The 27,508-nt window shown below is 45.0% G+C and overlaps 1 protein-coding gene across 3 annotated transcripts in view; it reads left to right on the plus strand.

Annotated features, from left to right (window-relative positions):
• PPP1R13L (protein phosphatase 1 regulatory subunit 13 like) overlaps positions 1 to 27,508 on the plus strand; it is a 953,402-nt gene that overhangs the window by 406,955 nt on the left and 518,939 nt on the right. For all 3 annotated transcript variants that reach the window (XM_085625573.1, XM_085625577.1, XM_085625575.1), the window contains exon 2: positions 10,590 to 10,627. The gene's annotated coding sequence lies outside the window, so the exon portion shown is untranslated. The remainder of the gene's footprint in view (positions 1 to 10,589; positions 10,628 to 27,508) is intronic.

The following is a 27,508-nucleotide window of genomic DNA, read 5'->3' on the forward strand; positions in this document are numbered from 1 at the left end:
GGATTGTCTTCCCTGATAGAAACTCGGCATGACTGGTTCTGATATATTGCTGCACTGTACTCAGAAAGGTTTGTGCCTAGGACTTGAGGCCATGAGCTAAGATGGTAGTATGCATTGAATTTTTGTGGCATCGCCTAACTTTATCTTTCTTTACATGCTATGCGATCCATGTGCTAGGCCCGAGTCAGTCCACAACAATTGGTATCCATGTATGGATTTAGTGAGCCCAAGTTCAACCCAGACCTGGTGGTTCTGGGCTCAGTTTCCCAGTGCAAATGTCTTGAGCCATTCAGGTGTGTAAGTTGTACCTGAAGCTACTCAGCACTCTAAGTGACAGGCTCGCAATCCTTTTCTCTGTATTTTGAATTGGTTCAGTTCTAGAGTTAACAAGAACATATCCATTCAGTCCTAGGCAACACGGCTGTTCGTGTGAAAGACAGCGAGTCTTCTAAGACCCTCAATGCTGCCTGGTGCAGGGTTCCACCTCTAATTCACTTTGGGTTCGCTATCAAAATAATGAGGCAAGCGTTGGAAACTGGAAGACAAGAAAAAGGTTTATTTCTCATGAGGAGATCACGTCAACTGCAGACACCGGGATGTCTGAGGGAGGTGTTCTGCTGATAACTCCTTTAGCTCTTCCTTTTATACAGGTTTGACACAATGCATTTGTTTCATCAACATGGTTACAAGCTTGGAGTCCCCGCCCCGGGCAGGTTGTCACACAAGCCCAACAGTATTTCTCTTCCCACCCAGGTCAAACAGACAATCTTATCTTGCAGATGTACATTGCTTCAGGGTCTAAAACATGTGAGACCGGCCAGATCTAAGAGTCCGTTCTGTTGATAAAAACAGGTCTCATTGTTGGTAAAAACAAGTCTTGCTGTTTGCAGTGCAATAAATCATGTTGCAAGAGTCTTTTTGGTGTTTGGAACCTGTTTGTGTAACTAGGTGTAGTGAGGGGTAGAGTGTCCAAAGGTTTGCCTGTAAACAGAGATGAGAGGAAAAACGAGTTTGTGGCAGCAAGTGGCGCTGAGGTTTGTTGCGGCAATAGAGTTTCTAGCCCCCAGCACACATACCAGGTCAGTCAGAGGGATGCTAGTAAGGGCAGGGTGAAACAAAGGTGGCCAACAGAGTATAAAATGGCTGTGATAGATTAAAATGACTGTAGCTTATGTGCACATAGAAATTTCCACCAGACAAGATGGCGCAGGCAATGGTCACGATTGTCGTTTTGCTTTTAACAGTGGCCCCTTTGAACATAACTAGCCAGCTTGTCAGTCTATTTCGATCTCCATAATGTCCTGTATCTCTTGATCATACATTACTCTCATTTTTGTTAGCTGAGTGTCCATAGTCTTAGGGTGCATGGTAGTTATACAAAGAGAACACAAAGGTGGTATACAGTGTATACCCAAACAACAACCACATATTGTCAATACTGGGACCAAGAGAATCATTGATATTTTCCAACCCCACTCCTTCAAGATGCCCCAAAGCCAACTTCCATTTGTCCAGGTTTCTGATCCCTGATGAATTTCTGAAGACAGTCTATGGAGATGTTCGATTGCCTCACAGACAGAAGGTGAATTATCAGGAATGTATATACAGCAGCTGGCACCGATGATGCGGCATGCTCCTCCACGGTCCGCTAGTACCACGTCCAGGACCATGCGATTTTGCAGGGTAACCAGACGGACTGCTTGGAGCTCAGCAATGTTGTTGGTGAGGATGCCAGCAGTGATGTTCAGGGCGGTCTCTACCGCTTGGGATAGATGTCTGATGGCTCGGCTGTTTGCCATCGGACTCCATAGCGGGATGAGCCCTTTTGCTGCGTCGAGGAACTGTGATGAGGCAGTGTTTGCTTGATCAGTGTCTTTAGATCGTTTTTCTCGATGATACTCTGCATGGGCTGTGTAGGTTGGTGGCAAAACCAAGGCGATGTAGCACGTGCCCCTCCAGTTTCTTGGGAGCCAGGTGTAGGCTGTGGTTCCGCAAACAAAGTACAAATTGGGTGAGGCGACAAGCGCAGGAGGGTTGGTAGTGTTCAAAGTCCTTACAATGCTACACGTGCTGTGACCTACATTCTTAGTCCCACGGCCTTCAATGCATACAAGGCCAGAGATGTTCACCACAGATAGGGCCACAGTCAGTGTTGCAGCAGTTCTTTTCTTCAGGTAGGAAAATGTGGCTCTGTTAGGATTATTGAACACTTGCATTTCCACTCGTTCTTTGGAGGGGACATTCATCGGGAATGTCGCATTGAAGGTGTGAGGGCAGAAGGGGATGGCTGTGCTTCCTGTTTTGTTTCGCCAGAACTCGTTGTAGAACTGGGCGATTGTTCCGTCGGAAGTGGCATTGTCTTTGTAACTTTCTTGTAGGAGTATCATCCAGGCAAGGCAAGATCCGTGAATAGAAAAGGGCGAAGGGATGAAAGGGATGGAATGTTCAGTGGCATGTGGTAACAGCCCACAGACCCAACAGTTAGTAGTATTGGTGGCAACATTGTGCTGGTGCAACATCTGCACGAAAGAATTATTCCGGAATTCTTTGCGTCGTTCTCGGAGATGTGGCGGTAGTGTTTTTTTCTTGGTGATTGGTTGCATGGTGGGTGACAATGTTCTGTATGCAGGTGCCTTCTCCTCAATGATCCAGAGTGCGACCATTAGCAGGAGACAGGTGAGAAATGCGGCTGCAAGTGCAATTGTCTTTGTGCTGTGCAGGTTAGCAGTCTTGGTGTCTTTGCGTTCGCTTTGCAGGTGTTCAGTTTCTTCCATCATCTTCGAGGAGCTCAACAACTGTTAGGACCACAGACTTTTGTCTGGCGCTTTCCTGGTAGCGTTGTTTGACTGTGCTACCGATCTGAGACCTTGACTCAGTTAGTGGCCTGGTCGTTGGAGCCCCCTCCTTTTCGTCGATCTTAGGTTTTACCCTTTCTTGGATGGCACCGTGGGGTCGGGAAATTCTGATAGTTAGAGGGTGTCTTCTTGTGGGTAGCAACTCAGAGCTGGTCGGTTCTTCGCGAGTACTTCCTCTTGCACCTCCACCCCTTCACAGGTTGCCAGGGTTGGAGGGACTCGCTTGCAATGATGAGCGTCAGCCAGTTTCGTTTTCCTTCCACTCGAAGGACAGTTCGGGTGGTGATCAGGACTTGCCAGGGGCCCGTCCACCTAGGCTCCAGATTTTTCGTTCTTTGGAAGTTGCGAATCAATACCTGGTCGCCTGGCTTTATTTCATGTCCTGGGCCCCTGGATATGTCAGGCAAGGTATTGCTGCACCTGTTGGTGGATAATTGTTAGCTCGTTTGTCAATTTATGCAAATAATCCGACATTAATATGTTCGGGACATCGTTAATGGAGGTGGGTCTTGGTGCCGCCCAAATGCTCATAGGCCTGCCGAATGCCACCTCATACAGGGTCAGTCTGTGTTTGGTTGGGGTGGAGCGCATTGATAGCAATGCCAATGGAAGGGCGTCGGGTCATTTCAACCCGGTCGTGGCAACTATTTTGGCTAGTTTTAATTTCAATGTTGCATTGTGTCTCTCTACCAGGCCCGCTGTTTGGGGGTGGAAGACGGCATGGAACTTTTGTTTTACCCCCCACCCTCTCAGTATGTTCTGTATCACCTCGGCTACGAAGTGGGGGCCGTTGTCGCTCCATAAAATTCTGCAAAGGCCGTATCGGGGGAAGAATTCTTTCAGCAATACTTTTGCAGTGACTAAGGCGGTATTGTTGTGGGTGGGATATGCCTCCACCCATTTGCTAAAAGCGCACACAACCACCAGGACATATTTTAGACCATGGCATCTCTCTAGTTGGATGTAATCCATTTGAAGGATTTCAAAGGGGTGGTCAGGGACTCCAAACCCTCCCCGTGGTACTACTGTCCCCTTCCCTGGGTTGTGTTGTAGGCAGACTATACACTGTTGTACTAGGCGTTTTGCAGATTCTGCTATCTTGACATCATGCCATACTCTGGTGATTAGTTCAATCATGGGGGTGGAGCCTATGTGTGCTGGTAAATGTGCCATGGTCAATATGGGGATGAGGTAGGCATTGGGTAACAGCCATTTATTTCCGTCTTTAGTTCTCCAGCAATCTTCCTCGTCTTTTAGTTCCACCTTTTCCCATTTGGCCAATTCATCTTGTGTGCATGTAGTCTGTGTGTCCCTTACAGTGGTCCTAGCGTCAGTTCTTTGTTCAGCTTGTGACCTGGTCACATACATTCGTGTCATAGTTCTGTGTCCTGCCGTGGCTCGGGCAGTAATGTCTGCTAGTGTATTTCCCTGTCCAATGAGATCAGTCACTTTCCTATGTGCTTGGCATTTTATCACTGCTAACTTCTTGGGGAGGAGGACTCCTTGCGTCAAGGCGGAGATTAAATCTCCATGCAGGATGGGTGTACCGTATGAAGTCAGAAACCCTCTTTCTTTCCGTAAGATCCCAAAATGGTGAACCACCCCGAAGGCATATTGGCTGTCGGTGTATATGTTAACTGTCGTGTCAGTCGCTAGGATACATGCTCGTGTGAGGGCAATGAGTTCTGCAGCCTGGGCTGAACGTTGGGGAATACGGGCCATTTCCAGAACGGTTCGGGCTGTGGTGACAGCGTATGCAGCTGAGGTGGTGCCGTCAGGGAGCTTGATGCACGAACCATCCACCCATAGTTCTCCTTCTGGTTCTAGAAAGGCGGTGTCTCTGAGATCTATTCTACTCTTTGTTCATCGGTTAGTGTCACACAGTCGTGTAGTGGAGTCACGCTAGGATCATTTTCGGGTAGGGGTAACTGTGTGGCTGGATTGAGGGTGGTGCATCGCTTTAGGGTAACTCGTATCCGGTCAGTCGGGCGCTAGTCAAGTGTTGGGTTTTGGTCTGGTTTAGTAGTGTGTCGACTGCATGGGGTACTAAAACAGTGACTGGATTGGAGAACACTATTCCTTCGCTCTGGCGTATTGATACTGCTGCAGCTGCCACAGCGCGCAGGCATGCTGGCAGGGCTCTGGCTACTGGATCGAGGGTGGCAGAGAAATATGCACAAGGGCGTTGTTTGTGACCAATTGATTGTGTTAGGACAGACAATGCACATCCCTCCCTCGCGTGCGTGTAGAGGAAGAATGGTTTGGAGTAATCTGGGGTTCCTAGGACAGGCGCTGAACAAACGGCATTGCGTAGTTCTTTAAAGGCTGACTGGCATTCGGGGGTCCAGGGTAGAGGCGAGGGGATGTCTTTAGCTAGGAGGGAGAGAAGGGGTTTGACAATGAGGCTAAAGTTCGGTAACCACTGTCGGCAAAATGAGGTGAGACCTATCAAAGAGCGGACTTGCTTCTGATCTTTGGGGACAGGGGTGTCTAGAATTGTCTGGATCCTGTCAGGCGTGAGTTTCCTCCCTTCTTTTGATAAAAGGTGACCCAAATAGGTCACTTGTGATTTACAGAACTGCAATTTCTTTCGGGAGACCTTGTGACCATTCCCAGCAAGAAAATTGAGTAGTTTGATGGTGGCTGTGACGGCTATTGGTATGGTGTCTGCTGCTAGAAGGATGTCGTCTACATATCGTATTAGTGCCACTCCATCTGGCAATTGTATGGCGTCCAACTGTCTTTTAAGCGCCTGGCTATAGATGCTTGGGCTCTCAGTGTACCCCTGAGGTGCTCTGCAAAATCTGTATGAACGGGAGTTTAGGGTGAATCCAAATAGATAGCGGCTGTCCTCGTGTATAGGTATGGAAAAGAATGTGTTTTTGAGATCAACTACAGTGAAGGTGGTGGCAGTGGAGGGGATTCAAGTCAAAATTGTCGTGATGTCGGAAACTACTGGGTATTGTGGCACTACGATTTTGTTTATCTCCCGCAGGTCAATGATGAATCGGTAGGCTTTTCCGTCTCCCTATCTCTTTACAATCGGTAGTATGGGACTGTTACAAACGTTGCTCACTACTTCCTCTACCACCCCTGCCTCTACCAAAGAGTGTATGATCTCTGTCAGTGCATTCTCACCCTCTGGTGATATTTTGTACTGCGGTACTTTCGGTAGGGTTGCGTCCTGTCGTAGTGTTACGTCGTCATTCCTCCTACGTCTGAATCAGCCCTAGCCCATAAGTGTGATGGCAAAGTGTCCAGTAGGGATGCGTCAGTCTCGGAGATGGGAAACATGTGCTGAGAAGGGTTCTCTCTATGGCGCTGGGGGTTGTCATACAGTATGACACGCACTCCGTCTGATGAGCATCTGATAGTCGCATGGAAGTGTTTCAGAAGGTCGAGACCCATAATGGCATCTGGGGTGTTAGAAGAGAGGAGGAATGTCGTCTCGACGCTATTGTTGTCAAGGTTAAAAGGGATCAGTCGGGACAAAGGGTTGGTGGAGGGCGTCCTGTCAAATCCTATTGAGGTCACATGTGAGCCTGACAAGGTTGCCCTTGGAATCAGTTGTTTGGATAGTTTACTACGTGTTGCTCCAGTGTCTACCAAAAATGGCAATTTTGTGCCCAGGACCTTAGCTGTAACATCAGGGCCTTGCTGGTCAACATAGAGCTCGACTGGATCCCTCCCTTGCCCCTGGCTGTCCTATGCAAAATCGTATGTATTGTCATAATCTGTCTGTTGGTACTGATTCTGTTTGGGATGGTCAAATGCGTTCACTCTTCCTGGCCTTTCTTTGTTTGCTTCACTCGCATACCCTCTCCCACGTCCTCTTCCTCTCTGTCCACTTGCTATTTCGCTCGCCCCCTGCCCCTACCAGCTCCTAACAAAGCCGGGCATTGGGTTTTTCAGTGTCCATATTCTTTGCAAAATGCACATTGATCCTGGCCTAGGTCTTGGCGTCCTACATATGAAGTCGATGAATTGTTTCTAGGTGGCTGTACTCTAGGGGTATTCTGCTGGTATCCTCCCTTATATTGCTCCCTTCCTGTATTCGCCCCCTGGAGTTGTGCCATCATCACCCTTTCCTTCAAGTCCTTCTTTTTCCTTTCTGTAGCCCTGTCATTTTCGTTTCTCTGAAGCTCATAGTACTGGGCCATTTGGAGAATGGCCACCGGTTTAGATGCTGCCCAACTACTTTCACTGGCTTGTAATTTCTGGGATACATCTGGCAGTAGTCCTTTGACATAGTTCTGCACAAATAAGTGGTGTCCGGTTGCGGTGGACATGTCTTGTCCACTGTAATCGGAGAACACCGTTTCAAATCTGGAGAAATACTCTGAGACATCATCTTGTGGTTTCTGGCGGCACGCGGTTACTATGGACCAGTCTATCTTTTTCTCTGGGATCAGCGTTTTCACTTTCTGCACTATTTTGTCAGGGAGGTCCAATATTGCTTTAACCGGTTTTTGACCAGGGTTCTGCTGTTTATCTAGTGTGTTGAGTTGTTCCCAGGTATGACCAAGCAGTTTGGTATGGTCTATTTTCCTAATCTGTTTCCACACATCTGCTGGCAAACATAACCCGAAGAACAAGTCTATGTCGGCAAGTGTCATTATTGTTGATCCCAGAGCGGTGCCTAGCTCGGTGTAAAAGGCGGTGTTTTTTTTTTCGTAAATCCGGTAAATATTTACGGAACGTCAAAATGTCCTGTCTGTCCCATGGCTGATACACCCAATTGTAGACCACCCTTCCTTTAGCGTCTTGATGGTTCATATCGTCCTGAGTCCCTTGTCCTCTAGGAGGTACCCAATAAGGGGCAGCTTCTTTTATCGGCATCATGCTATCTGGTTTTTCCACCGGGGGTCCTGCTATCTTAGATGTCCTGTCCTTATCTATCCGTCCTTGTTCAACAAGGTGACGGCATACTTCCAGTGTGGATGAAAAGAGTTCTGTAACATCGTTATCACCTTCATCTCCGGTGTCTACTTTCCTATAGAGAGCCACTAGTCGCTCAGGCCCTACATCTTGGTACTGCTCTTCATATGCAGTAAGAGTGTGGTAACAGAGACGTACAATAAAGTATTGTTTGTGTTTTTCAACATAGGAGTTGCATATGTCAGTTACATGCTCTTCTGTCTCCTTCCTATCTATGAGGGATTTAACTATTTTATCAATGCCTGCTTGCTCATTTGTACTTAATCGCGGGACCCTGGGCGCTCCTTTTTCTTTTGATCCTACCTCTACTACTGTATCCTTTGATGAGTCATTTGGTGTGTGTGACTCGGTGGGAGCAGAGGCGGTGGAGACTGAGGCCATCGTGTCACCTCCGGCTATATTTTAGGGGTCCTGGCGTTGTACTACGTGATGAGTAGGGGCGTAAATGGGTGGCAAGTATATAATTGGGGGACTTAACAATAAATCATCATCTACCCTTTGTTTTGCCGGTAACTCGGGGTAAAGAGTCAAGGGCGTTCTAACAGGGCATTGACCTGATATTTTTGATTCCTGTTCCTTTTTATCAATTTCCTTTTCTTTTAGTTTTTCTTCTAACCTTTTACAGGCTTGGTAAGCTGATTTTCGCGTTTCTTTATCTTGTCTAGCTTCGTCTCTTTTCTTTGGGCTGCCTCTTTTCGCCATAAACCAAAACTGTCAAACATGGCTGGTCTAGTTTTCTTTTTATGGAGAGCTAATTCTAACGTTTCTATTTTAGCGGGATCAAAAGATCCCGTCAGTGGCCACTGATTTACCCGGTCCTTCCTAGTGTATTTATGCCATAGTTTGCTATAAGCTACGGTGGCTAATCCATACTTTACGTACATGTCCTTATTAGGGGTGCCTGCCGGCGGCGCCGGCTGACTGACCTCTAACAAACGGTCCGGTCCAAAACAATTGCAATCAAACAATCTAGAGAAAACAGGCATGACGTATTTATCGGTCAAAATGAATATCTCAGTCAAGCAATTTAGACAAAAAGTCTGCACTACCTGTCCTTCGCTGTCTGCAAAGAGAGAGAATATTCCTATTCTTCGTTGTTTGCAAGCAGGGAATGTCTCCAATAACTCAATAAAAAAGGAATACTAGTATTTCAATCAAACTATTCAATCAATCAATTTGTCGTTTTTTTCACGACCTTACCCGGACCGTGTGGACAGTTCTTCGTCTTCCCCTTCCAGCGCCTGGTTGTCCTCTCACTCCAACAATCAATGCGGCGTTCCTCTAAGGTCCCAGTCAGGACCGCAGGTCACTCGAGAGAGGTCTGTTCGGAACCGGTGAAGTTTAGTCAATCGGCAGCCAGACGAGGGCCTTCTCAGGCAGGTATACCCCAATCGTTTAGTCGTTCACTCCGTCGTTAGGACCTCTCTATCGGACTCACGTGTCGCTGATGGGCCCTCACGTTTGAGCGCCAATTGTGAAAGACAGCGAGTCTTCTAAGACCCTCAATGCTGCCTGGTGCAGGGTTCCACCTCTAATTCACTTTGGGTTCGCTATCAAAATAATGAGGCAAGCGCTGGAAACTGGAAGACAAGAAAAAGGTTTATTTTTCATGAGGAGATCACGTCAACTGCAGACACCAGGATGTCTGAGGGAGGTGTTCTGCTGATAACTCCTTTGGCTCTTCCTTTTATACAGGTTTGACACAATGCATTTGTTTCATCAACATGGTTACACAAGCTTGGAGTCCCCGCCCCGGGCAGGTTGTCACACAGGCCCAACAGTATTTCTCTTCCCACCCAGGTCAAACAGACAATCTTATCTTGCAGCTGGACCTTGCTTCAGGGTCTGAAACATGTGAGACCGGCCAGATCGAAGAGTCTGTTCTGTTGATAAAAACAGGTCCCATTGTTGGTAAAAACAAGTCTTGCTGTATGCAGTGCAATAAATCATGTTGCAAGAGTCTTTTTGGTGTTTGGAACCGGTTTGTGTAACTAGGTGTAGTGAGGGGTAGAGTGTCCAAAGGTTTGCCTGTAAACAGAGATGAGAGGAAAAACGAGTTTGTGGCAGCAAGTGGCGCTGAGGTTTGTTGCGGCAATAGAGTTTCTAGCCCCCAGCACAGATACCAGGTCGGTCAGAGGGATGCTAGTAAGGGCAGGGTGAAACAAAGGTGGCCAACAGAGTACAAAATGGCTGTGATAGATTAAAATGACTGTAGCTTATGTGCACATAGAAATTTCCACCAGACAAGATGGCACAGGTAATGTTCACGATTGTCGTTTTGCTTTTAACATTCGGTCTTGTGCCATTCTTCTGAGCTTGTCCTGTCTTCAAGGTTACATGTGGTACCGTATTGTGTTTGCCACTGAACAGTCACTTAATCCAGCCCTAGAGCTGTATGACCCTGTGATCAGTCACAAGAACAATTAGGCAAAGAGGTGTCCGGTTATGTATCCTAAGCCAGCCAACCCCTTGAGCCATCCAATCTGTTAAATAAGACTGTCCATCCCATAGCCAATCCTAAGCCATCAAATCTTCAAAGTGGGAGGCTCTTGATCTATAAACTATTTTTGGACGTCGATTAGAATTGGATGCACGTTGGCAGAGAGCTATGAATCAGTAGGTGTTTGTGATTGAAAAATAAAAATCAGTGCCTGTCATACATCTGCCTGCTGACAGGGTATGTAGAATTGATTCAGGGCGAGATAGGGCTGGCTTGCAGGTAACTTGATTTATTATCTGGTGCTTTACTACAACATGTTCCTTTGAAGTAATGGTCTGCTTCTTTTCCCTTTCCAGGTCCGGAATCAGGAGTTCTCAGGATAAAGAAAACACAGGTAAGTCATCTATTATTTCCTGCGGTTTCTAATACCTACATCTTCTCCCTAGTGTACACATAAACAGGAGTGCAGGGGGTTTTCATGAATCGGTGTTCATATGGATTTGTGCTCAGACAGAACTTACATGGTTTTACTGGATGCCACTAGTTGTTGTGGTTTAAATAATACAGGTGGTTCACCCCCTTTTTTTTGGCACTCGTGTAGCTCCCTCCAACCCCATTCTCCCTCCAAACCCAAGCCTGCATTCTGGCATGCACCTGCGTTAACCATGCACCTCCAGGTGTGTGGCTGGGACCGTGGGCACACTGGCAGCTCACTCCATTGTCTGGATCCTTCCCAGCATGGGAGTTGACAGGTCTTCCTCATCAGAGCAGTCCGGTGATTACATCGGAGGGTCCCTAAACGTCAGGCGGCTTCTCTTCCTTTGATTCCGGTGCAGCGTTCGCTTAGGTTTGTTCTAGGTGTGTGTCTCCTCTGCATTCCTCTCTTGTCGTGTACATGTCTTCTGAGTCTGACTGCACAGTCAAATAGGAATCTGTCCTCCAGGGCCAAAGATAGAGTCCCGCTCTTTCCTGTTCCGTGGCCTAGTCTTAAAGAGACAGTACTCAGTTGTACCCTGTGAAAGGATGAAAAACTGATGCTTTGGTGCTTGTATAGAATGGAAGGGTCAAGGTACTGGGTCATATAAGCCCTCCTCCTTGTCACACATCCCCTCCCTAGGATTTTCCCAATTGTGGAAAAGGGAAAAACAGGAGAGGTAATTGTCGTTGCCCTGTTCCTTGCCTTTTTCTATGTCGTACCTTAAACTGGAAAGGTGACCGGGACAAAAACCATTGGAGGATCCTGGCATTATTCCCCTTATTCTGATGAAGCCAGGTAAAGTGAGCATGATCTAAATACAGTACAAAGGGCCTTCCCTCCAGGTAGTAACAGAGTATCTTAATTCCCCATTTAAGGACAAGACATTCCTTCTCGGTGGTAGGGTATATCCATTCCTGAGGGAACAACTTCCTACTGATATAGACAATAGGACGTTCATTTCCCTCCTGGGCCAGCTGAGATCAGACCATCCCAATCCTGACATTGGAAGCATCGGTTTGTAGACAAATATTTTGGTGAAATCAGGTGACTTCAGGACAGGGCATATGGTGAGGGCAGTTTACACCTTCTGGAAGGCAACAAGCGCCGAGGGAGGGGCATGTTTGAAAACCAAAGGGGATATTATTTCTTTCAACAAATCCATAAGGGGAGCAAACAACTCAGAGTACTGGGAAATGAATCTCCTATAGTACCCCAGGAGACCTAAAAAGCTCTGATTTCTCATTTTAGGGTTGGGAAGGGAGTTTCCGTTCTAGTATTGACTTTTTTCAACTGAGGCTCTGTAACTCCTTCCCTGTGAGAATAACCCAGGTAACTGACTTTCTGGTGTGCAAATTTGGATTTCTTAGCATTCATGAGTAAATAGGCTTGTTGTAGCTCAGGTAGGATTAACTGGAGATGTCTTAGGTGTTCTGACCAGGTCTTACTATACACAACATCATCCGGATAGGCTGACGTATACCCTTGGATTAAGTTGGAGCAGGGGGTTCAGGAGTCTCTGGAGGGTGACCGGAGCGCCCCAGGGGGTGGGCCTAACCATTTTGTGAGAGATTAACATGGTAAATATATTCCTTCTTAGAAGAAGGACCTAACTGGTAGGTAATTCGACCTAATATTTTAGTGATCTCGTAAGGGCCTTGCCAGTCTGCTCTCATCTTAGTGTTGGAGGTAGGTAGAAGGACTGGGACGCAATCTCCAGCAGCATGTTTCCTCCATTTGTTTTCCCTTGCCATAGAAAAACTTTTGTTTTTGTCGACTTTTCTCCAGTTTTTCCTAAGCCCTCAACTTGCCTATACGGGACTTGAGTTGGTTGTTAAAATTGTTGTGTACTTTCCACTAATCAGCAGCAACTGCACGTTTGTAGGCAAACTTAGGATGGTGCCAGGCTGATTCCATGCACCCCTGTAGGGTATGTTGTCTCCTGGACCAGCTATCTAGCAGTGCCTCCATTAGCCCTACCTAAACCTGAGCAGGGAGCGAACAGTTCTGACACCCACTGAACATGACAACTCCATTTCTCAGGAACCATGGTGACAGACTTCAAAATTGTACTCAGTCACCAATGCTTCCTTGTACTCAGAGAAATATACAAAGAATACAAGGGAGGGGCGATTTCAATATTTATTGAACCATAGTGATTCTTGTTTGGAAGATAGGGGCTGCAATGATTAATAGACAAAAACAGACAAACATTATGAGTGTCAAAACAGTGACTAAAACAAATAGTTCAACCATCTTGTGGTGACCGCTTATATATGCATACATACACAGTAAATAAACCATTTGGCATATTCTTATGGTGCAGAACTCTAACCTATGTGTCTAAGGTGCACATGCATGTTTTGCCAAGGAATTCCCTTCCTGATGATCTAATCCCATTACCTGGTGGGTAAGAGTGTAGGACCCTGTTTTGGACACCCCTCACGGAGATGTCAGTCAGCTGCTAGGAGACAGCTTCAGCATGCAGGGACCCCTCAAAGTCAGCAGAAGTGTCACCTTTGATTATGTTAGGAAACAAAAGGTTATATCTAGAAAACGGTATACTTGCCTTGAGCCGAGTTTGTGATCAGGCTACCATTGTTCGTGTTTCACAGATAGCTGCGTTGCCATATGGGCGTAAGAATAAACACATCTATGTCAGGCACGTGAGAGCCTTGTCCCTAATGCCATGGCAAGAGTAATAGTGTTCTCATGAAGTGCTCCATGTCAGCAGGGTCGGTGTTGTCAAGAAACTAGTCAAAGAGTCATAAATGCAAATGTATGTCATAAGTCGATGGGGCAAAGAGAAGGCAACTTTAGGAAAGGACTATGTACATGTAAAATGGCACTAATTCCTATCAGGCCTAACTCTGGCACATGACTCCCACTCCTCGTATAAATGTCGGCTAAGAAGTTATCTGAAGCAAACTAATATCACCACCAAAAGTACATCAGCATACATATAAAAATGCTAAAAGTGTATATGAAAAAGTGATGATAAAAAAAAATAGCATTAAAAATCAGGCACTCAATCTATTTGGAGGCCCAAAGCATAAGGAAAGCCATATGCTTTAAAAATATAAAAGCATTAAAATGAGAGGCAATTTAAAACCAATTTGGAAGTTGAAAATAGTCCGAATAAAAAGTTCCTACCCCACGGAGACACCAAAAATGAAACCTCTTTCGGCATCGAAACTTTCCGCACCAAAAACTCATTCCACACCAGCACCGAAGTCCTTGGTGCCGGAACTGAAAAATGTTCCTCTGATGCTGCAGGATCTGATTTTCGACGCCCCAACACCCAAATCAGACCCAAAACTAAAGGAACTCTATATAAATCCACATACAGGACGTGTCTTTAATAAACCACCTTAGAAGCACAATCCTGAGTCAGTGGACACACCATATCATATTCCTTTGAAGAGGTAGAATGTAGGTACGAACTCATCTCCTACTCCTCTTCCTCCACTAAGTTCCCCCGCACCATCTTCCCCACCATTGGAGCATTTACTCATTACACCAACTAACTCTCCACCACCTGATGATGATGATGATGATAATGGAGATGGGGGAGAATATTTTACCAATAGATCACTTGAAGGATTACAACACTGATTCACCCACAGATAATGATCCAGATCTTTACCCTGCAAAGCCTTTTCCTCCTGACGACAATGTAGGATATCTAGAATTACTCGCTAGAGCTGCAGAATATCATGGGGTACAGGTACACAAGGAATCACAAGAGGAAGATTTCCTATTTGAAACGCTCAGTAGCACACAAAAGGCTAGCCACACGTTACCTATGCTTAAAGGTATGTTGAGACATGCTGCTGAAATCTTTAAAGATCCAATGCATGCTCGCATTCTCACCCCCAGAATTGATAAAAAAATATAAGCCTGCTCCCTCAGATCCAGTCTATATTAAAGGACAGCTACCACTAAACTCCTTGGTGGTCTCTAATGCCCGTAAACGGGCCAATTCAGACTACAGAGGATGCTCTCTCTCCCGAAAAAGAGTCAAGACTATTAGACTACTCCGGTAAATGAGTAGCCACACAAGCAGCAAATCATTGGCGCATTAGCAACACCCAGGCCCTGCTAGCCAGATATGATAGGACACACTGAGATGAAATGGAGCAATTGCTACAACACCTTTCAGATGACCACAAAGCAAAAGCCCAGGATTTATACCAGGAAGGGAAAACTCGAATCCAATTCCTCAATTAGATGCGCTTTAGATGCTGCAGACACCGCAGTTAGAGAGATCAACATTAGTGTGTTATTAAGGAGACATGCATGGTTAAAGATTTCTGGCTTCAAACCCGAAGTACAACAATCTATTTTAAATACTCCTTTTGACAAGAAACATCTCTGCAAGCCCGAGGTAGATATACTCATCAGAAAAAATGAAAAAAGACACAGAATTAGCCAAGTCTATGGGAAGCTCTGCAGTCTCCCTCTAATCGGGGCTCCTTTTGTCGCTCCTTCTACCATGGAGGGTCGTAAACAATGTCCTCAGACAATACTGCCGCCTCCTACAAAGGCAACAATCAGTCTTCCTCTACAAGGGGCTTCTTTAGAGGAGGATACAGAGGCAACAACAACAAAGGTTGAGGCAGTGGCTTCACACCACGTAATTCCCCCTCCCCAGCAAGCAGTGACTTGCTTACACTTCCCACTGATTATTTAACACCTGTCGGGTACGTCTTCTACAATTCATCCCCATTTGGCAATCTATCACCACAGACAAATGGGTGTTAGGAATTATCCAACATGGTTATTGCCAGGAGCTTACCAACATTCCTCTAAACATTCCACCACTTTCTCACAAAATGACACCAGAACATTTACATCTACTTCAGCAAGAGGTCCAATCTCTCCTGTCCAAAGGAGCCATAGAACCTGTGCTGTGACAACATCAAGGGACAGGCGTGTAGTCCCTGTACTTTCTCATCCCTGAAAAGGACGGCTCCTTGAGACCTATTCTAGACCTCCGAGAACTAAACCTCTGCATATTTTCAGAGCATTTCCACATGGTGTCACTTCAACAAGGGCTCTCACTTCTACAGCAGGGTGATTTTGTCTACTCTAGATGTAAAAGACGCATATTTCCACATTTCAATTCATCCCGCTCATCGCAAATACCTCACATTCATAATAGCGGGTCATCATTACTAATTCAAAGTACTACCGTTTGGAGTCACCACGGCTCCCAGGGTATTTACCAAATGCCTGGCAGTCGTTGCAGCCCATGAGAGAAGACAACACATCCACGTCTTCCCATAACTGGACGACTGGCTCATCAAAGCCAGCACTTACCAAATGTGTTTCCACCAAATTCTAACCACTCTTCACTTACTTCACCAACTAGGGTTCACAGTGAAAGCGTTAAAGTCTCATCTACAGCCTTCCAACACACACTTATCTGGGAGCTACCATATATGCTTAAAGAGCTCTAGCCACTCCCAATACAGCCAGAATTCACAGTATTCAGTCCCTTCTCACTCCGTTTCGGCCCAACAGATCTTTACCAGCAGGAGTATTTATGCAACTGCTAGGAATGATGGCATCATGCATCGCAATTGTTCCCCACGCAAGACTTCACATGCATCCCCTTCAAGAATGCTTAGCAAGTCAATGGAACCTGTCGCGAGGTCAGTTGACCGATCTAGTGTTGGTAGATGGCCGTACCCATTGCTCTCTGCAGTGGTGGACCCCAAAAAATGATCCAAAGGGCAGCCTTTTCTCGACCCAGTTCCACAGACAGTGCTAACAGCAGACGCATCGCTCACTGGTTGGGGCACTCACCTACAGACACACACAATCCAAGGATTATGGAGGCTAAAGTATAGGCGTCTCCATATTAATCACCTGGAACTACTAGCAATGTTTCTAGTGCTTAGAACTTTTCAAACTCACCTAATAGGGAAAGCTGTCCTAGTACACACAGACAACATGACAGCTGTGTACTATATACAGAAACAAGGTGGGACACACACTTTCCAACTCTCACGCCTAGCACAAGCCATTTGGAAATGGGCTATACACAAAATGTATCTCCTGGAAAACATCTTCCAGGAGTAAACAATCAGATTGCAACCCTTCTCAGACAGAGACAGCAAATCCATGAGTAGGAACTTCATCCAGAGATTCTTCTTCCCTATCTTCAAGAATAGGATTTCCTCACATAGACCTGTTTGCCACGGCTCAAAATGCCCAAGCTTCGCCTCTAGGTTCCCACACCCGCTCTCTAGAGGCAATGCCCTATGGATGATTTGGTCAGGGATATTTTCCTACATTTTTCCACCTCTCCCACTCATTCCCCTGGTAGTTCGGAAGCTCAGACAAACATCCCTCAAACTGATTCTCATAGCTCCCATATGGGCACGTCAACCTTGGTTCACCACCCTGCTGGAGCTCTGGGTAGTTCCACACCAAAAGCTGCATCTCAACTCCAGTCTCCTCACTGAGAGCCATGGAGAAATCAGGCACCCAAATCCCCAAGAACTCCACCTAGCGATTTGGCTCCTGAAGTCAGAGTTTGGTTATTTACAATTACCACCAGACTGTATGAATATCATAAAGGAGGCTAGAAAACCTACTACTAGGGCATGTTATGCAGCAAGATGGAAACTGTGTGTTATTTATTGCAACAATAACAATATTGATCCCCTTGATGCTTCAGTGCAAAACATCATCTGTTATCTCTTTCACTTACAGCAATCTGGATTAGCCTACACATCCATTTGATTGCATTTAGCAGCAGTAGCTGCATACTTACAAAACTGACAACCCTTATCTCTATTCAGAGTACCCGTGATTTAAGCCTTTGTGGAAGGACTAAAAAGAGTAATACAACCAAGAGTTCCACCTGCACCAGTATGAAACTTAAACATAGTCATTACAAGGCTAATGGGTCCATCGTTTTAACCAGTGCACAAGTGTCAACTACAATTTCTCTCAGGGAAGGTTGCTCTTCTCATTGCAATCACTTCCTTAAGGAGAGTTGATGAACTCCAGGGACTAACTGTACAAGAACCTTTCTTTTAACTTCACAAAGACAAAGTGGTTCTTCGAACCAATCCCAATATTGTTCCTAAAGTAGTTTCTGCTTTTTCAAATAAATCAATCGGTTGAGTTACCCATGTTCTTTCCTCAACCTAATTCTGTAGCAGAACAAGCTCTACACACACTACATTTTAGAAGAGCTTTACTATATTATGTGGAAAGAACAAAAGATTTGTGTTGCTTTTTCGCCACCACACAAAGGCAATGCCATATCTAAATCAGGCATTGCAAGATGGCTCATGAAATGTATCCAAACATATGTGAAAGCGAGAAGAGCCTTGACAATACTCCCTAGAGCCCATTCCACCTGCAAAATAAGGGCTACTATGGCCTTCTTGCAGAATATTTCCCTAGCTGACATCTGTAAGGCAGCAACATGGTCTACAATGCACACATTCACCAAACAACATTGTGTAGATGTGTTAGTGAGGCAACAAGCTAATGTAGGCTAGGCAGTACTTAAAACACTCTTTCAAACAACTGCAACAGCTACAGGTTAGCCACTGCTTTGGGAGTGTACTGCTGTATAGTCTATGCAAAGCATGTGATCTACAGCTCACATGCCTCGAACGGAAATAGTTACTTACCCACCCGGGTACCTATACCTGTTGCAGTTTCTTACTTGCATGCATACATACGCATGGACATCTTTATTCTACACTTACTAACTCCATTATCGCCCTCTGTGGGAAAACAATCTAACAATGGAGTTGATGCCCATGCGCTCTATCACCAAAAGGAGTCACTCCCCCCCAACTTCGTGACTGGAAAGACTTCTTCAAAGAAAAACAATTTGCAAAAATCCGGACCTAACACTAGATGGCAGGAGTATGCAGAGCATGTGAATTTACAGCTCTACATGCCAAAAACAGATGCTTTTCTGGGTAAGTAACATTTTGATTTCTTTGCAGGTGAAGGTGCAGCCAGTATTAGTCCTAGTCTGTGATCACTGTTTGGAATTATTCTATCCCCCCCCCCCTCCTGAAATCTGAGCATACGGAATGTTTTTTGTGCATCTGACTTGTACTTGAATGGAAAGCCTTTCGGCAGATGTGTCGTTGCGTGTAGCATTGGCGGCCACCATGATGTTTCTGTCTATTCTGGCACTTAAACAAGTTATCGCAGCGACCGTGGCAGTGCAAACTGTTGCCTTTGCGGCTTCATCAGCCAATAAATTCCCTGCAGCGTGCACACCAACGTGTTGATGATTCAATGTATGTATATCATGAGCCCATGGAAAGCATTCTTTCAGCTTTGCCACCTGTTCCCAAAGCAACTTGTGCTTCACTGTGCAGCCTTTCGAATCCCTAAATCTGTTTGGACTCCAAAAATGAAAATACTCATTATGACTGTACACAGTAATACGAATCAATTCAATTAGCTTTATACGATTTCTTGTTTAAAATCATAAAAGCAAACATATAAAAACATTATTCCAACATTTTCTAGCTACAAAAATGAATCTCAGTAATGTTGTATATTTACCAACTATAAAAACATTTGTAAAAAGTTTTTACAAATGGTGAAAATTAAAATAGCAAATTTTCATCAAAGCAATTAAGATATGTGCAGAAATAGCATATATCAATGACACTACGATTCCCATTTAACTCTGTTATGATTTGGAGCAACATTAGATCTTAAAAAATAATTTCTAATATGGCACTACAAAAGATAACCAGCTATTAATATATTAGGCTCCAAAAATCGATACAAATAAATAGGAACGTATCAGGATAGAAGATAGTCTTATACCAGCCATATTATTTTCTTTCATATACCAGATCATCATATAGAGTAAGTGTTTTCCTAAGAGTGATGGCACTTCTAATAAAAGATGAAACGATAAAACAAATAAAATCTGTCTCGAGCCTACACAAAAAAGCATAAGCATCCTTAGAGACAAAAATTCCTTTGATGATGATAAAGGTGTAGAAAGCCTTTCCTTACTGTATTATAAAATGTTCAAAACAAAATAATGTGCATTGTACATTGTGTGTTGGAATGTCTACACAGACACTTGGGGAGGTTTTTAGAGCACACCTCTCTATTTGGGATTGCCACAATATGATATAAACGTAGTTTTGTGAGGTAAAATCATATTTGTAAAGGATACGTGGGCCCCCTCGGTGGCCGCCTGGAAAAATGGCCTGGACTAATGCAAGGGGCTGGAGCAGCCCATCTTTGTGGCCCGGGGATGTCCGCGTAAGCATTATAAAATATGGAAGCGGTGGGCGGACTATAGGGGCCTGTGGCTGGAGCCTCCGATTGCAACAGAGGATATTCCAGTGGAATGAGGGTAGAGACAGGGTGGTTGGGACTGGCAGCGGGGGGTGGGAGGTTGCCTGGGGTGTGTGTGCTAAGATTGGTATTGTCTTTCTTCAGTTCTGGTATTTTGTCTATTTCTTTCCTTTTTGGTCCTCTGTTATCGGCGGGTGGGCGGTCCTCAGTGGGAGTTGCGCAACTCAGGGAGGGGGCTGTGGGGGGGAGTTGGGGTGAGTGGGGTCGACATCCGCAGCGACACTCAACGTCAAAGATTTTGGCTTCTTTGTTTGTTTATAAAAAGGTCAATTGCGGTCATGCAAATGTATAACTGGATACTGCAGTGGCCTCTGGGGTACAGAGCCCTGCGTTTATTGTGCAAATTGACAATAAAGTTTGTTCTTAAAAAAAAATCATATTTGTACATCTGTTACCATCACAAGATAATCCTGCAAGCCATACTGCACGGGCTCTTACAAATATTTGGTTACTGTTACCTTTTGTCTTTCTTTACATTCTCTCTCTATTGCTCGATTGTTAGTAAAAATGACCTTAAGTTATTACCTACCGTACTGTAAAATACTAACTAGACTTTCTGTGGTGATATTATCGTCAATCTCCATAATTATTCTGTTCACATGAGCTAGCCAAGGGATTTTATTGTGATGCTCAAGAGTAAGACAGTCAATTACTTATCTTGAGAATTTCGTACCTTCTTTACTCCAAATACTGTACTAGTCATTTATAGCACTCACATCTATAATTTTATCAAGGTAAGTTATATTCAATTCTTTGAGTGACACTGGCAGGTATTGTACGGGAGACAGCAAGGAGCCTGCACAAAAACGAATTTTCCTAGGTTTGCAGTATACTATGTTGCATCATACCCCAGAGAGTTGCCCCATATGTTACAGTTGGAAACCATTTACTTATATAGAGCTGCAACATTTCTCGTATGGTTTTATTACCGATTTTGGTTGCAAACCTAAACATGGCCTCAAGTGACATTGTACATTTTTGCTTAGCCAGATCAAGCTGTACTATCCAGTATCCAGAGCATGAAAAAAGAACACCCTTATAGGAGAAGGTCTGTACTTCTTCCAATTTGTGGTCCCCCACAAACTAGGTTTTCTTCTTCACACTTCCTCTTCCACACACTATAGTATAGGTCTTACAAATATTGATCTGAAGGTCTTTTTGCTCCATATTTACGACAAATCCATTGACCAGCTTTTGTAGACCATTTGCGGTTCTAGACAGTAGGACCGCACTGTCCGCATATAGGAGCACAGGGGTGAAACGGGATCCTACTCTACATGTGACAGCAGCTAATCCTTGTAGCTTACTGTCTAACCCATTTACATAGAGGGAGAAGAGGGTAGGGGCTAAGACACACCCTTGCCTTATTCCTCTTGTGACTCTGAAGCTGGGGGTACACTCTCCCTCTACCCCGTATCTTACACTGAATGTTAATGAGGTATCATCTGGGAGAGATATGAAACGATGTCCATGGGGGCACCCATTTCGATCAGGGTCTTCCATAAATTGTTATGATTTACCAAATCAAAAGAACTTGATAAATTGGCAAAACAGAGATGAGTATGTCCCTGTTTTGCCAATGTGTACTTACTGGTTATTCACTGAAAAAACCATAGGTTTCAGGGGCGTTATAGTTAGCTGGACTTTTCACTCGTACAAAACCATTGAAATTCCCCCGTTATAGTTAGTTCAGCTAACTATAACTCGCGCGCCCACAATGCACTGCTGATGACGTCACATATTACAACACTCATGACATGGTCAGTGACATCACTCATGACATCACTGATGACATCTCAAATGACATCACTGATGACATCATCCAGTGAATGTGTGTTTTTCTGAAAATTACATACGTTTTATATATGTATATCTCAAGGTCGATGGAAGAGTAAATGGGTATATAAGTGTCTAAATGGATGATTTGTTTTTGAAAAATTGATTGTATAACTGACTGATTAAGTGTATCTTAGTGAATACATGGCTTAGTGAGTAATGTTTAAATATGTAAATATCTGTATCAGTCTCTCACTTTGTGTATAAGTGGCTGCATGGGTTGATGAGTAGCTACATGAGTGTCTATATAGGTTATTAGTTGGTTTTTTGAGTATCAGTATGAGTGTCTGAGTGTCTGTATGGTTCCGTGCGAGGTATTACATAATGCATAGGTGCATGAATGAGTGACTCACTGTTTGTATGTGTTGAAGACAGCATGTGTGCAGGACTGTATGGGTGGATGAGTGTGTGCATGGGTGTGTTAGTGAGTGAATGACTGTCTCAATAGTGTCTTTATGAGTACCTACATATGTTTTAAACTAGTATATGTGACTATTGGTGTATATAGTGAGCATATGTGAGAGTGAGAGATTGGAAGAGTTTCTGTATGAATAAGTATGTGTTTCTATAAGTGATTGTTTAAAAGACTAAGTATGTGTAAGTTTATGTAGAAGTACGTGTGGTGGTGTGTGTATAACTGTATATGCAAGTAAATGGATGTTTGATTCTTTATTAGCATGAGTGACTGTGTGTGAGTAACTCTATGGAACTCTTTGAATGTGTGTATCAAAGGTTATATTGGGGGAGAGGAGGTCTGCCACTCTATCACAAGGATGATGTCATCAGTGATGTCATTTGAGATGTCATCAGTGATGTCATGGGTGATGTCACTGACCATGTCATGAGTGATGTAATATGTGACGTCATCAGCAGTGCATTGCGGGCTAGTTATAGTTAGCTGAGCTAACTATAACAGGGGAATTTCAATGGTTTTGTACGAGTGAAAAGTCCAGCTAACTATAACGGCCCTGAAACCTATGGTTTTTTCAGTGAATTTTTAAGGTTTTTTAAATGCTAATTCCTAACTATAACGTGCCTGAAACCTATGGTTTGTTCAGTGAAATTCAAAGGTTTTTTTAAATGCTAATTTCTAACTATGCCTACAGAGATAGGAATTGTGAAGAAAGAAGAAAAAAAGCTCAGAAAGAAAAAAAAGAAATGCAGAAAGAAGTAACAGAAGTCCTCAAAGACGAAGAAAAGTGCAGGAAGAAGGATAACGTGCAGAAAGAACAAACAGAAGAGCAGAAAGAAGCCTTGTTGCAAAATCATCCTGTACCCTCAACTTTTTTAGACGGGTACTGTTGGTAACTGGGTCTGACTAACCAGTCCTAGAGCCAGTGCTATGTTAAAAGATACTCGGAATACAGTGAAAACACCTACATACACTAGGGAACACTATGCGTTGGGGTCCCCCTGTGATTAGCATGACCTCCTCTGTAAGCCCCTAGTATATAATAGGGCAAGGGATTAAAACTACCTCTTAAAACGCGCCACAGGGCGTGTTTCCACACGTCACCTCAGGGCCGTCCCCTCCCTTCCCCACTGTGTAAACACGCCCTGTGGCCATTTTAAGTTGGGAGATTAAGTCCCCTTTAATCCTGAGGGTCCCTAGGGTCCAACTAGCCCACTAGGTACGTCCAGTAAGCGTCATTGCAGAGAGGTGTAAAAAGGGGCACGGCCTGCACCACCTCTCTGCAACGCAGAGCAGTGGCGCTTACTGGAAGCACCTTGTGGGCTAGTTGGCCCCCAGGGTCCCTCAGGATTGAAAGGGAATTATTTCCCCAACTTAAAACGCGCCACAGGGCGTGTTTGCACACGTCACCTCAGGCCCCGTCCCCTCCCTTCACCACTGTGTAAACGCACCCTGTGGCCGTTCTAAGTTGAGAGATTAAGTCCCCTTGAATCCTAAGGGTCCCTAGGGTCAAACTAGCCCACTTGGTACCTCCAGTAAGTGCCACAGAGCTGTGTTGCATAGAGGTGTAAAAAGGGGCGTGGCCTCAGAACACCTGTCTGCAACGCAGCTCACTGGCGCATACTGGAGATACCTGTTGGGCTAGTTGGCCCTCAGTATTGAAGGGGAATTAATTGGCCAGGGGGCGCGTTTGCAGAGTGCTGCAAGGAGGGGGCGTGATGCCGGTCTTTTATTTATTTTATTTTTTTAAGAAGGAGGGCTGTGTGGCTCCCCTTCTTTTTCAAATTTATTGGCTCTGGGGACCCCATCCCCCAGGGCCTCCACCCTAATTTTTTTTGTTGAAAAAAATTAATTTGGAAGAGGGCCGCGTGGCCCCCCTCCCAAGGCCTTGGTCGGCCCCGGGGACCGCCTTTTTCTTTTTTAATTCCTTAGTAGGGGGGCTGCGCTGCCCCCCTCCTCAGGCCACTTATGGCCCCAGGGACCCCATGCCCCGGGGCCGGCCTTTGTTTTTTATTACTTTAAAAAATATATATTTATAGAAACACCTAGGACATGCTGGACAAACCGTATGTACCTATCACCATGACGATTTTCGTGATATTCTTTAAAAGGCGACTATGCATACAATGAATCCACGTGGAATGTATTTACACCGATAGTGAAGCTCTGACGTGTCTGACGCCCTACCGTGCCTAATCCCGGTGCCCCCGGCGGTGGGTACTCTCCAAGTAGACACCCTTGTCGTTTATCTATACAAACATGGGTAGCTATTGACGGGCACATTGAATACACACGCACACCAAGCCATTCAAAGGGGATTCGACAAAAATTCGACCAAACTATGCAAGAAACCCCCTTCACGGTTAATAAAACACACATCCACCGCCGGATGTGTAATACTTTTTATTTTACTCGCTGGAAAGGAGACAAACCTCACTTGAGAGTCACAGCGTGCTCCTGACTGAGCCCAATGCTGTGTTACACCCACCAATGCCCGCCGAGTGCCACACACCTCTGTGTTGTATTCCACCCGCTAGTGCGTATGCTATGACACGCTCTAGCCCATGTGCACTGTAACACCACCCTGTGAATATGTCATGCCACACTTGCACAGGTTATATTGCCCCATTGTAGTGAATCAGCCACTTTTGTGGTCTGACACCCTATGATGACCCTCAATCACCACCATTCTGTAATGACTTAAGTTTGTTCTGTCTTTTAGTGGAATAGTCTTTCCAAGAATAGAAGGTATGGGATGTTGAGGTGCAGTCTTGTGGGTGGTGGTGCACACATGTGCTCAATGTTGTATACTGAGGGATTAAGTGTATAATGTTATTTGGGTTAGGTGAATTATGACTTTGACCTATTGGCTTTGACATGGTCTAATGTAATTCTGCCTTCTGACTTTACCTTGCTTCAAACTTTTCTGTGTGTACAGTGGTGCTTGTAAGTTGTGTGGATGAGAATTATAGGTGCTCCTTTGACATGGTCTCATGTCATCTTGCTTTTCAATTCCATCTTGCTTTGGGCCTTTGTGTGCATGGCTTAACTAACTCTGAAGCCATTTTCTGTGCCTGCACGAAGCTGCAAAGTGGGTTGGGCATGGTCTGCTCTTTCCTCCTGTTTTTCGCATTTTACTGACTAGCGAGAACTGGTTCTTATCAGAGGAATGTACATGGTTTGACTTTTAGTCATAACAGGGGCCTGATCAACCCTTGCTCTGACCTTGAAGCAAGCTGGTACGGGCTCTCATGAGAACTAGGGGGCGTGGCTTGCTAGAAGCTTCGCTGTGTTTTGAATGTGTATTAAAAAGGGGAGTCTACACTGGCTTGGTGGAAGTTCATCCGTGGAGCAGACGTGCTGTCATGGAAAAAGTGGTGTCACCTCTGAGCTTTCACCCGGTTCAAGCAATGGACTCCCCTTGAGCAAAGCGGGGTGAAATGATGGAGCATTAGGTGAGGTGTCTCTGCTACTAACTGTCTCTTGATTCTTTTCTGAATTCTTTCCTTTCCTTCTTATTTTCTGATTCTTATATCCATACATCTATATATTTATATATATATATATATATATATTTGCCTTGATTGTATGTTCAATCATATTATTGATATGTTAGAGTCTGCTATGATAGGTGCATTTGGCTTACTGTGTGGTGCTATTTACAAATAAATACATCCCAGATATACCAATTCGTCTTTTCCTTGGCCAAGTATTCTGTTGTAGAAGGATGGGTGAATTCCCTTCTAGCAGGTAATTGTGTTATAGGAAGTTGGTCTACTCCTAACAAGTGATGCGCAAATTATTGTTTTCTTGCCTTGCCTTTGGGGGAGTGTTGAAAGTTTGCCCACCTTAGGAAGTGCTGTGTATATGTTATATTCCATAAGTTTGGAACTGATATTCTCTCCCTGGGAAAGTGACGGTACATTCCTTGGTCCAGGGGAAATCTAAGGTTTGTCATTACACCCATCTAACGTGCCTTCCTTGATGCCTATGTTATAACGCACAGCGCTATGGCATACATATTACAATCTGGGATCCATATCTTTGTCACAGTGCATATGCAACGTTACACTCCCCAGCACGTATTTTATATTACAACTTTAGAGACTAGTTAGGTTACTCAACACTGCCCTGTGCATATTTCACTCCTAGGCGCATATCGCATAGCATGCGCTAGTGCCTGTGCTATCTCGTGCTCTCCAATGAATCTGTCATTGCGCACAATGTATTGCATATTATATTTCACGCCCCGGTTCATCTTATATCACACTTTTTGGTGCATAGTTTATACCATATACTAGATCTAGTTTTCATTTCAATCGCGCTCTCAGAACTATGTTCTATATAACACTGCGTCCACCTACCCTTTTCACAGGCATTACATTTTGCGATGGGGGGTGGAGGGTCAGGGGTTGTTTCTGCCAAGTGAGCCCGAAGTCACAGTCGCAAACGTCCTCTTCTTCCTGAATAAAAGTGAGATTATGCTGCATACTTGTTCATATTTTAAGTAGTTCGCACAAACACACATTTTAAAAACAATAAAGTTCCTAATACCGACCTTCTCTGAACAGTTAGCTTGCTGCCCCATCCACCTCCTCCCTATCCTCTGTTGTCTGAATCCATGGTCTAGCCTCCTCCCTCCTGCCATGCATGGTCTGATGTGCTGCCACTGCCCTCCATTTAGCATGATGTACCAGTCCACTCCTCCTGCCCTCCATTGCCCAATTCTATGGCCCATCATTGACCTCCTGCTTAGCCTCTGTGCTTAGCTTGCTGCTCCTATTCTCCTTCCCCCTGCTCTCCGATGTCTTTGTGCATGCCCCTGCTCCATCCTTTTTGCCCACCATGTTCCATGGACCTGCCACTCCTATCTACTCTGAGTGTTCTGTTGAGCTGCCACTCCCCTCCCACCTGCCTAGCATTGTCAGATGACTGTAACCTGCCACCTCCACCCTGCCTGTCCACTTGCCATACCCCTATCCCCTTCCTCCTGTCCTCCATGGTCCATTTTACTGCCACACCCTTCTGCCCTCCCTGGTCTGTTGTGCTGCAACTGCTCCTCCTGCCTGCCCCGCACGGTCTGTTCTCAGGCCCCTTCCCCTGAACTCTCTTGTCTGTGCCCAGGTCCTGACCCTCCCTGCTATCCTCCATGGTCCTTTGTGCATGCTCCTGCACCCTCC

This window comes from Triturus cristatus, chromosome 9 (genome assembly GCF_964204655.1).
Source record: "Triturus cristatus chromosome 9, aTriCri1.1, whole genome shotgun sequence".
NCBI lineage: Eukaryota > Metazoa > Chordata > Amphibia > Caudata > Salamandridae > Triturus > Triturus cristatus.